Below are 12,010 nucleotides of genomic sequence, written 5' to 3' on the forward strand. Positions count from 1 at the left end.
ATCTGAACAATAGTCATGGCTCGATGGTGAAAAGTTAAAGGACAGTTTTATGGGCTGAAATACAACAGCTAGTTGGACCCAAGATGGAGGGATTCGCTTCTCCGACACAATTTACTGCCAGCATGTCGTTTGAAAATAAAAGCTGTTGTAATTAACATATTGATTACATTACAACAGCTGTTTGTATTTGAGCAAAGTTCGGGTGATAAACTCAGGCATAGCAATGACTTACAGAACAAAATAAACTGCGGATGCACAAAGCTGAGTGTATACAGTGTAATACATAAAGACAGCTACTGATAACCTGAAACAGCGGATTAATCGCTCAACAGAAAATGAATGAACCTAAAACTATTTTGATAAGTTAAACACTTAAGTATTTTCTGCTGCTCTATTGTGAGGTTTATTCTGTTTCATGTGATAATAAATACAAATTGTTTAGACTTTGGTCTGGTGGTCAAACAATAGGGCTGGCTGATAATTCAATAATGTAATAAATGATCATCGTTTCGTGGAATAATATTGTGATGAAACCATATATTGAGATAACAGAATTAGGATACAGAATTGCACATACTAACTCAAACTCTCAAAATTAAATGAGAAAATACTCATTGTTAATTTATACAGTGGTATACAAATATAGGCTATTTATATAGAATATTCATTTTAAATATCTGAAAACATAATAGGCAATCGGCAAACATCACTACTGAGATAATGTAATGACCAATATTAGGTCATCTCGCGCAGGGCTATCAAACTAAAATAATAACATTTCATGACATAAATGAACCTTTCGTAAATTCTGATAGCAACTTCTTTTAGTACTTTACTCCTTCTCGTATCGACTAAATGAATAATGTATGAAACTTGAAAATAATCTCCAGATTAATGGATAAAGAAAGCAAACTGCAGTTCTTCTCGAGCACAAACCTGTGAGTGAGACTCTTAAATGTGGCTGCCAGATGGGAAGCTTTATTAAAAGGATCTGAATAGACACATTAAAAACTACATTCAGGGACACACCTCCCCTCCTGCTTTCTGGGAGTCACGCCATGAGAGTAACATGCTACAGAATTCCAATGTGCAGCAGGGATAATGCTGCAAAGCTATGTGTTTTGCACGTCCATTCAAACGGCACCATTCATGCTCCCCGGACCCTCGTCCCATTCTCCCAGCCCCGAACAGAGCCATCACATTGCAGTCTGTTTTCAGAAATCAGCTTATCTCCACTCCGACTCCATCCATGACCCAACCAGAGTTTATTGGCACCACACTGAGTTTCCTTTTATTTTCCTTTCCTAGACAGGATTGTGTGTGGTGAAATGTCCCAATGAATTCCAGTAATTCTCCTGAGTCACCGTGAGGCTACTGAGTCACATGTAGCAAAGCTGCCGGGATAACCTAAATCAGGAGAGGGATTCCATCGTAGGTATTTGTTTAAGCGTGCCACAGACAGTAGGAAATCCCTTACAAACACCTACAGGCAGGAAAACAAACACAGCCTGTTTCCACGGCATTCAGGAGCTGACACAATAATACTTATTCACAGAAAGAGAGGACTTTTATTTTCCACATTGCCAGTTTTTTACTGCTCAAATTTTGTCTTCCACTTAAAATGAGATCATCTTGGTACTCGCAGATGCACCAACCAGATGGGTTTCTACTTATTGCAGAAAATCAAAGACTTTAGTAAGACCTTGAGGTCAAGATTATTCTGTCATGTCTCATGATTTCTATGGCCTGATGGCAACATCTTTTCTCCAGTCCTCCCGACTTTCACGACCAAGAAGAGATCATAGAAATATATGCAGAGACTAAACAGCCTACCATGAGAGCCATGTGAGCCCATTGAGCTAAAACATTAGTATGAGTACAAAAAGCACAGCGGGTTACTTGTAAGTTTATTTCACACGTTTTACTTATTTCATTCTGCCTAAGTGTTTATTGACTTTAACTGTGGTTTCTCAAAGCAACTGAGTTTCAACAAATTCCCGTCTTAGAGAGCAAAACAACCGTCAGAGAAACTTTTATTGTAATGATGTCAAATCAGGCTGAGCTGGCTGCATGGAAAACATGAGCTTTTTGATGTTACTTGTTAAATACCAAAAGGCAACACAACAAATCCAGACAGAAAAGTTCCAGCAGAAAAAACCTCTAATGCTTTTTGAGGCTCAGAAGACAACATTTGAAAAGGTCCACCATGTTAATGCACCTGGTACATTGGATTGAAGATGCATTTGGTGCTTGGTGTTAAACAGAAAACTGAGACGACATGTTGCTCATGTAGGCATCAACGGTACATTCTCTCAGGTGCTTTGGAGAACTGTGCGCCAGCTGTCATCGAGCATCTTTGTTCTACTGTACGTCTTTACTCAGAACAATGCAGCATGTCATCTGATGAGTGCAAACGTTTTAAGGCATATTTACTGTAACATCTGTTTTTTCACAAGATCAGACAATGTCGACTCAGGAGGAGTCTTGGTGGTAGTTTTTCATTTGAAACCCTTTTTTATGCATCAGAAAAATAATAATCAAACATGGGTGTTCTTCAAGTGCATAAAGGGTTTACTTTGATGCCATTGTAAATGCAATACAAGAAAAGCTAATACAAACTTGCAAATAGGTAAAACTTGGTAACTTAAAAGTATCTTTGTCTCTGTTTTTACCTCTGGTTTGGGCTCCACCGACTCCTCAATTCTCCACCATGTTCACCGGTTGTTTTTGTGCTTAGCATGTTGTCTACAGAGGGTTTATCAAAGGGTTGTTGCTACAACAAATAAATAAAGTAAAGTAGTAGTAAAGTAGTTGCTGCATAATAATGAGCTGAAAGTCTGTTTTTTATGTTACTCGTAGTATTTACAAAATAACAATTATATCAAATCAGCTTTAAAGAAAAAATCTGTTACTGGTTTTTGATTTGTATATATATTTTCTATTATTCTTCTTAATCATGGTAATTGTTGGTCATATCACACCCACACACTCAGTGAGATGAGCCTCCCACTCCTGTCCGTAAGTCTGCACCCTGAAGACCATGACTCAAGTCTACTGACTCACATCCCCAAGCAGATTCCCTTCACATCTATCTCTACCTCTGTTGTTCCTTCCTCTCCATTTCGTACTGACATAATGTATGTACCTTTGTCTGTTTGTTAACCAATACACCACAGGATTTGTTCCTGCCTTCAAAAATGCAGCCTTTATTGAGCTGCTGCTTGACTTAGGACACTTGTTGGCAGAGAACAGACCCCTGCTGGCAGCCGAAAGCCCCCCTGCTTAGCCGAGACTTAAACACACCGACACCGATCTTAACATTTTATACACAGTAACGAATCCAGAGCCTGAAACTCCTCCAGACGTCTTGTTAAGGTTGAGGGGCACTCACAGATGTCACAGTGAGACCCCCAACCCACATACACACACACACACACACACACACACACACACACACACACACACACACACACACACACACACACACACACACACACACACACACACACACACACACACACACACACACACACACACACACACACACACACACACACACACACACACACACACACACACACACACACACACACACACACACACACACACACACACACACACACACACACACACTCTCTTGACAGGCGAAACAACAGGACTTGGTGGCAGAAGGAGCAGCTGCTCGCTAAGGTCAGATTACAGATAAAGAAAATATTTTCAGGCCAGGAGAGCTGCTCTCTGACTAGAACCGGAGACGCTGCCTTATCCCTCCTGACACACACAAACGCGCAGAATGCATTCACAGCAAATGCACATGTTTTGCTGCTTTTATAAATGAAAAGGTGATGAGCTGGCTTAAGTGTTGGCATGTCTGTTCAAAGATTGCTGCCACTGCCTTCTTCAGACTCATAAAACCACAAGGCCCATCTCCAAAAAAAAAAGTCAGTCACTACCCTCCCTTCTCTGTCTGTGTTTGGCCCTAATAAATTCTCCCCAGCTCCTCCAATAACTTCCTGCTACTTCCTATCTGGCACAGCGCTCAGGAAACAATCAGAGCTCAGAGTGAGAGGAGGGCTGGACGGCTAACGGCTCACACGGCAGAGGGAGAAGGTTGAGACGCACACACACACACACACACACACACACACACACACACACACACACACACACACACACACACGTGAACACACACCAAATGCTCCCCTTGTCAAGTCAAACATTTGTGGTTTGATACCAGCTGCATGCCCAAGAAAAACAATAACGCTCAGAGTAACATCTTGCACGCTAGAAACAGGAATGTGTGAAAGCGATCCGAGTTGGAAAATCTTTTCCAAACAGTTACACCATGAAACTCGCCACAACTGATTCTTATTTGTTGTTTTCTTGTAAACAAATCTCACCGCGTGGAAACAGACTAACTGACTCTGAGGTAAGAAGAGTTTACTGGATTCCTAAATGAGTCACTGAGAGATAAATGGGTGTGAATGGAGTCAGAGCTCGAACATAAGGTAGATTTACTAATGTGTTGTTCTTTTTTATAGCTGCTGGCTAAGTGGTATAGCTTGAATTGTCACACTTTAAGAGAATTAAGCCTAAAATCCATCTGAAGAGGGAAAGACTGACACAAAACGGCGCGGGTGAGCCAGAGTGTTTTCTCTTTTTTGTACAGCCTGAATCAGCATTTTAATCGGAAATTTTCCAGCAAAAGCAGCAGACAAGCCGTTCTAGCCTGAATTGGTCATTTTGTGGTGAGGGGAGCGGTTTGAAGCCATAATCTGTGAAACCTTTAAGACATGCATAACTTTGCAGCAGAATGAACGAGCCAATAACTCATCTAACCATATCAATTGTGGAACAAGGCATTAAGAGCAGTCATGGCTTTGATCGGGCCTCATAGAAAGGATTTTCACAAGGAAAAGCTGAGATTTAACATAAAAACAGAACCAGAGAGGAAACTTATAGGACTGTTGCACATTTGATGTAAGTATATACACTCATAAAGGCCTCAGAATCATTTAGACACCTGTGTTGTTTTATATTAGGAGCAATAAGAACCAATAACTCTGTGCTGCAGAAGGGGATCATCCCCCTTCCCAAAACACTCTATGCAAAGGGATTAAAGGGGTTTCACATGAGTGCCCATGGGTCACAGGAGCTCCAGTGCGACACACAGGCCTCACACACGGCACACACACACACACACACACACACACACACACACACACACACACACACACACACACACACACACACACACACACACACACACACACACACACACACACACACACACACCACACACACACACACACACACACACACACACACACACACACACACACACACACACACACACACACACACACACACACACACACACACACACACACACCACACACACCATGTATACATCACTTCAGGGGACATTACATTGACTTACATGCATTTCCTGGAGACTTATCCTAACCTTAACCATAACCAACACATGCCTAACCCTAACCCTTACCCGAACCAAGTCTTCACCCTAAAATGAATGATTCCCCTCATGGGGACCTCCAATTTGTCCCCATAAGGGAGGCGAGTCCCCACACGTGACAGTGTAAACAGATTTAGGTCCCCACAAGTATAGTAATGCTAGGCCACACACACACACCACACACACACCCCACACACACACACACCCACACACACACACACACACACACACACACACACACACACACCACACACACACACACACACACACACACACACACACACACACACACACACACACACACACACACACACTACACACACACACACACACACACACACACACACACAACACACACACACACACACACACACACACACACACACACACACACACACACACACCACACACACACACACACACACACACACACACACACACACACACACACACACACACACACACACACACACACACACACACACACACACACACACACACACACACACACACACACACACACACACACACACGTCTCTGCAACACCAGACGGGCTCAGTGAGCCTCATGTTATCTATAATGGAGGCCCGGGGAGCCACAGACACTGGCACACATACCCACAGACATCTATTTTCTGAGCTCTTCGCCTGTAGAGAACATTTATTTGGAACATCTCTCTGTCGCCAGAGAAAGAACAACTAAAACGTTTAGCAACTTGGGCACAACCGACACAAAGGCTATACTGTTCTAGGCCACTCCCCGGCTCCTCCCCTCAGTGGTCCGAATAGGAGGCCGGAAAGCTTATCTGTTAAAACCTCATGGTTTGGAGGATATGTAAACATGTGCAGTGCATTAACATGAATACAATGTTGATAAATGATGTTGCTGGATACTTGGGAAACTGAAGTATATGTTTAAAGATTGCTCAGCTTTTGTTGTATCACTGTAATAAATAACTCAAATTCATCAACACAACTGCACTCTTTAACCCGATGCTGCCAGTTAGACTGCATATTGTACTCCAGATTGTCATTAATGCCCTTCTGCTGGGGCCTGCAGGCTTCTCTCTAAGGCCCTCTGTGTGCTCACCAGGCAGACATAAGTGCTATTTGTTCAGATCTGGGTTGACAGAGGGGCAAGTGTCCACCATTTGGACGAGCACTTCTGGGGATGGTGCTAAAAAGAAACCAACGTCTGCACAAATGGGCAAAAGCTCATTAGGCGCTCTGCTGTGGGTTTAACACAAACGGGTGAAGCTGTTGCTGACAAACGGTCAACAGACCTGCGTAAACACTCTGCAGGGCAAAGAGAGGATGCACTAAACGCTGGAATACACAGCACCACATGTGAAATACCTTCAGGATCTCTTCACTTTTGGATTTGATAAAAAAGAGAGATTTTTTAAACCCTCATGAAGAAAACACTCATTACCTCTTCCGTCCCGATAAGCGGCCTCAAGGAATACAGCTGGCAAGTAAAAAGAGACGAAAGTGCCACTTTAAGAGGATATTACCCCAAGTAATCGAATTGACCTCCGTGACATGGGTGAAGCTGTAAAACGTTCCCTCTGCATTTAACTCTCACACAGCTTACAAAATGCATAACGGCTGAGAAACATAAAGTGCGTTCAAGGAGAGGAAGAAAGAGACCACATTGTACATTGGGAGGCCTGATGCATTCATGCTGCATGAAAACAATGAAGGGGAATCTGTCGGAGCAGCAGAATGCCTAATCCTTTCCAGATTTACCCATCAGCATCAACATCTATTAATAGGCATCTTGGCGTGTCTCATTTACCAAGGACACATTGTTTGGTCGTACTGGTAGGCCGCTGCGTTTCAGAATATCGTTTCCACATGTTAATAGAAATGAGTTCTAATACTGCAGCCTCTCAACCGTTACCTAAAATAAACAACAAGAACGTTTTCCTACAATATTCATATTGTCTTTATCAGTGTTGATGTACACAATTGTAGCTCTAACACACGGCCTCACATGAATCCTGCCGCATTTACACTCACAGCCTTATGGAATTAAGACAGATCTGTGAACATTGTTCCCAGGTTACACAACATTGTTTCCCCCACAACCTTGGTGAAAAAACTAAAACAAGGAAATAAATGAAATGGAAATATAATGTGTAATGCCTTTAAGTAGGCCTATTGCTGCTGCAGTAATACAAGGAGACAGATAAGGAGCCAACAGAAACGTTAACAGGTTATTCTGCTTGTTGAGACTAACCTGACAGACTGCATTCTGGTGTTCAGTCAAACCTGTTGACTGCCACTGATTTAACTATGCAGCTCCCCTGACTGTACCAATCCTAACATGTCGGGTTTTTTTACATTTTCCAATCAGCGGGTGAGAGCAGGTGGAGCCCGAGGTGCCTCTTCTATAATTATAAAATTAGCTCGCAAACATATCCATGCATCTCAAATCCTCACCTATGAATTATGTACTTAGTAATACTTTGCACAGTATCATCACATTGCCCTGTTCATTGGCACGAAAGAAAGAAGTAAAACATATAGATAGATAGATAGATAGATAGATAGATAGATAGATAGATAGATAGATAGATAGATAGATAGATAGATAGATAGATAGATAGATAGATAGATAGATAGATAGATAGATAGATAGTATTGCGTTTACATTTTAAATAAAGTCAAGATTATATTAAGGAATTTCATGCTGAGGAAAAGTTACTCAATATACAAAAACTATGTTGTCAGATGTTTTTGACAGACAGACTATAGTCACGTATTTCTTATGGCTTCAGAATGTCCTATACATTGACCAAAAATAAAGGAAGAAAAAAATGTTGCAGAATTATTCCTGATCAGCTTTTAACTAAAAAAGAAGGTTTGGTATTTCCTAAATATTCCATAATAGCAATGACGTTACACAAATCCTTGTTGGTATGCAGGAGTGTGTAGCTCCAGGTCTGCATACACATGGCTTTTACTTTATTCATAATGTATCATACATTATGTGTCATGTGTTTGTCAACCAGGTAGTATTATATTGTACTAACTTCATGCAATGTATATTGTGTTAAAAAATAAAGTTTATGTAAATGCCTGAAACAAGTTTTCTAATTTAAAACTGAATGCAAACAATGATACAAAATATAGGACATAACCGTAATGAGTGTCTTTATAAATGATCAACATGTAGTCAAAATGGAAATGGAAATCTCATCACTGCCAGATAAAAAAAAAAAAAAGTACATGTGGCTCAATTTGGTTCAAACAGATTAATAAGAAATCTGTTTAAAATTATTTTTGAAATGTTGTGTTTGTCTAATAAATGTGTGAGGACAGTTGTATAAACAGACAGCTTCCCTCCACTAAACTAAGCTGACAGAACAACACATTACCTTTAGGATGCAGAGGTCCAAAGCACACTGAAGTTGTGTATTCCTCCAAATCGTTCTTGTTTGAGTCTCTCTCTGAGCCTGTAGGTAAAACTGTTGGATTCCTCTGGAGGAACAAGGCTGGAGGCTTTGGATGATCCAGGTATGAACTGTGCGAGAAAGAAAACAAACATATTCCCTGCTGTCAAAAGAGACGCTTTGTGTTTCTTTTTAGTAATAGTGTGTGTCAATGAGCGGGGCTACCGGTGGAAATCTGATTTCACAGAGCCTGTCAAAGATAGCCCTGCACACTGGGAAAGTCAAACACAATAGAGTATGAATCTGCAAATGTTTTCTTCCCTCCCAACGCAGGGAGCTCCGCGGAAAAATGTAAAAAATGACAATGATCTGAAAACTTCACCGAGACAAGCGGCGTGAAAAAACTCACCCAGAAAAAAGCCTCTAAAGTGAAAGAGGGAACATTTGTACAAAACTTACCTTTTTTATTCTGCCAGGCTACTGGTTCTTCTCAATGAGAGCAGCTGGTCACTTTAGATAGTTTGTTATATTTTGGCGCCTTGTTGTTTTCCGTAATATTTCTCAGAGGTTTGACAGTATAAGTGGAATGTTAAGTATGACTTTGGTATGAAATCAACGCACTACACTGGAAAACGAAGGGGGAGGGAAAGACAGACTTGCAAGGAGGAGCCACCGGTGCGCGTCAATCAACAGGCCAGGGGGGCGGGGACTTCACTGCAGGCCCCGCCCCGCTCAAAACAAACTGCAGGCCTCATGTATGGTGGCTAATATACCGTATATCACTGCTGGGTTTAGGGATAAATAAATGCATCAGTTAACATTGGCAGTGTTGCAAAAAATCATGAATTTGATATGTTACAGTGTTGGAAGTATATACACTGTTAAAAGTTAAAGTCAAGCACTAAAATGTTTTAATTACATTAAATTAGTCATGCAATTATCGATAACGCAGAATGACGTGTTTCTGAATAATACATATTTTATCACCAGATTATATTATGTTTATCCGACTTTTATATTGTGTTAGCTGTAAATTAGCCCTTCCATAGCGTTGTATTTGTCAGATAGTTTACAGATATCTTCACTGTCGACCTTTACATTTGAGCTCTTTTAGTTCCATTTGATCTTTTATTTTGATATGTTTATATTTTATAATTGTTTGTTTTCTACTCTTTTTGTATTTGTAATTATGTGCAATACTTTGTTTTACATGCTGCAACGAAAAAAAATCCCAATTTGCGATCAATGAAGTATATCTTATCTTATTATGTTATTTTATTATATGAATAAATACTTATGATGCATCATGTGTACTTTAATGTGAAAGGTAATGGTCAAGATTGAGCTTATATATACATAAACAGACTGCTGTTAGTGACGCATCCTAAACCCCGGAAGTAAGCTGCACATGGGTTCCAAAAAAGGAATGCAATTTCTCCATAGGATTTTGGAAAATAGCTCGAAATAAGGTCTGTGGTTGACACATATTTAAGAGACGGATCACGTTTTCTTCAGTCGGATAATCTCCACATGTCTACCCTACTTTCATCATTTTCGAATCATAAATCTAATCGATAGGTTTATGATTAGAAAATTATAAAAGTAGGGTAGACATGTGGAGATTATCCGACTCTTAAACGTGTGTCAACCACAGACCTTATTTCGAGCTAGTTTCCAAAATCCTATGGAGAAATCCCATTGCTTTTTTGTCGAATGAACCATGGAAGGAACCCATGCGCAGCTTACTTCCGGGTTTTAAGACGCGTCACTGTGGCACTCTATACTTAATGGTAATGCTCAAAACAAATGCTAAAGGTTTACGTGGAGTGTGTAAATTAGTTTAAAAGACATGTAATAAATAAGAGTTATATAGTGCTTTGCTGTAGCGATGGAGTATTCAGACTCAGCAGCCATTTTAAGATTGCTGAAATATTTTAATAATAAATAACAATGAAAGAGATGATTCATCACAAAGATGACTCACTTACATTACATACACTGTAATGACAAGTATTTTATTCACTGCCTGACTTCTATGACTGATAGTGTTTTTTGTTTAGAGCCCTTGTGTGTTCCCATACATATATTTTCAATCACTGTGTCCATACGACTCAATACTGAGTGCATTGCAGGTTAATTAAATGGTATCTACATTTTAAATAAATTGTACTTTTTTATATAATTACACACTTAAGCATGGTTTTGCTTTTTGAAACATCAAATCAAATCTGAAGTTGGATTAATAATACGAAGTTTAAAAATACTTTTTTTTTAATTCACCAGCTAATCAGATATTGTCAAACTGCTCTCCTTAAGTACCACACTTGAAATACAAATAGATAACTGTTAACACTGAATGATATAAAAGGAAATATGTGCTTTTGTTTTATCTCAGGGCTAATTCAAAGGGAACATATATTCTATCTATCTAGAATATGTACATCACTATAAACAAAATAGACCTTGAATCCAGCAACAGCTCCTTCTGTTGGTCAACAGCGTGGTTGCAGCTGTTAAGCAGAATTCCAATATTAAAGCAGAGTTGCTGCTTATGCAGATGGTGTGACAACAAATCACTCATTGATGCACTAATTGTATCAGTGTCTAAGTATGACTACAGAAATATTGGCAGTTGTTGCACTGGAATTCACGTAACAGAAAAAGACAATGAGAGGAGAAAAACTCACCTTGCAGCATCTGTCCAGAAGAGCTGCCAGCTTCAGGCTTCTTTTAATTTGCGAGTTTGGACAACTGCCTGAGCAGGTTCAGGCAGAATATACACACTTCTCACGTACTCTTCAGGGCCTCGGCTCAAACTGGTTTTTCATTCAGAGTGAAGCTCTCCTCTCAACATGTCACACAACAACTGGAGAGCAGCGTGGGTGTCTCTCAGAACGGCAACTATAAGACATCCTACTGATTATCTGCCGGTTCACTGAAGAGGATACTGTCTGAAACACAATTTAAAACAGACTTCCTACATTTCATCAATGAGGGATTAGGCCCAAAATTACCTACATATATTTTTTGAAATATTTTAAGAATTTTGGACACACTTACTATAAATAAGAGACAAGATAAGGTTGACAGAAACATGTATTTTCACAACAGATGTTTACTTTGGGGAAGTTATTTAG

At 40.1% G+C, this 12,010-nt stretch overlaps 1 protein-coding gene across 2 annotated transcripts in view; it reads right to left on the reverse strand.

Moving 5' to 3' along the window:
• tead3b (TEA domain family member 3 b) overlaps positions 1-9,503 on the reverse strand; it is a 42,246-nt gene extending 32,743 nt beyond the window's left edge. For both annotated transcript variants that reach the window (XM_034205700.1, XM_034205699.1), the window contains exons 1-2: positions 9,333-9,503; positions 8,859-9,004 (exon numbers count right to left, since the gene is read on the reverse strand). The gene's annotated coding sequence lies outside the window, so the exon portion shown is untranslated. The remainder of the gene's footprint in view (positions 1-8,858; positions 9,005-9,332) is intronic.
• Positions 9,504-12,010: the final 2,507 nt, after the last annotated feature.

The sequence above is a fragment of the Gymnodraco acuticeps genome, unplaced genomic scaffold (genome assembly GCF_902827175.1).
Source record: "Gymnodraco acuticeps unplaced genomic scaffold, fGymAcu1.1, whole genome shotgun sequence".
Classification (NCBI taxonomy): Eukaryota; Metazoa; Chordata; class Actinopteri; order Perciformes; family Bathydraconidae; genus Gymnodraco; species Gymnodraco acuticeps.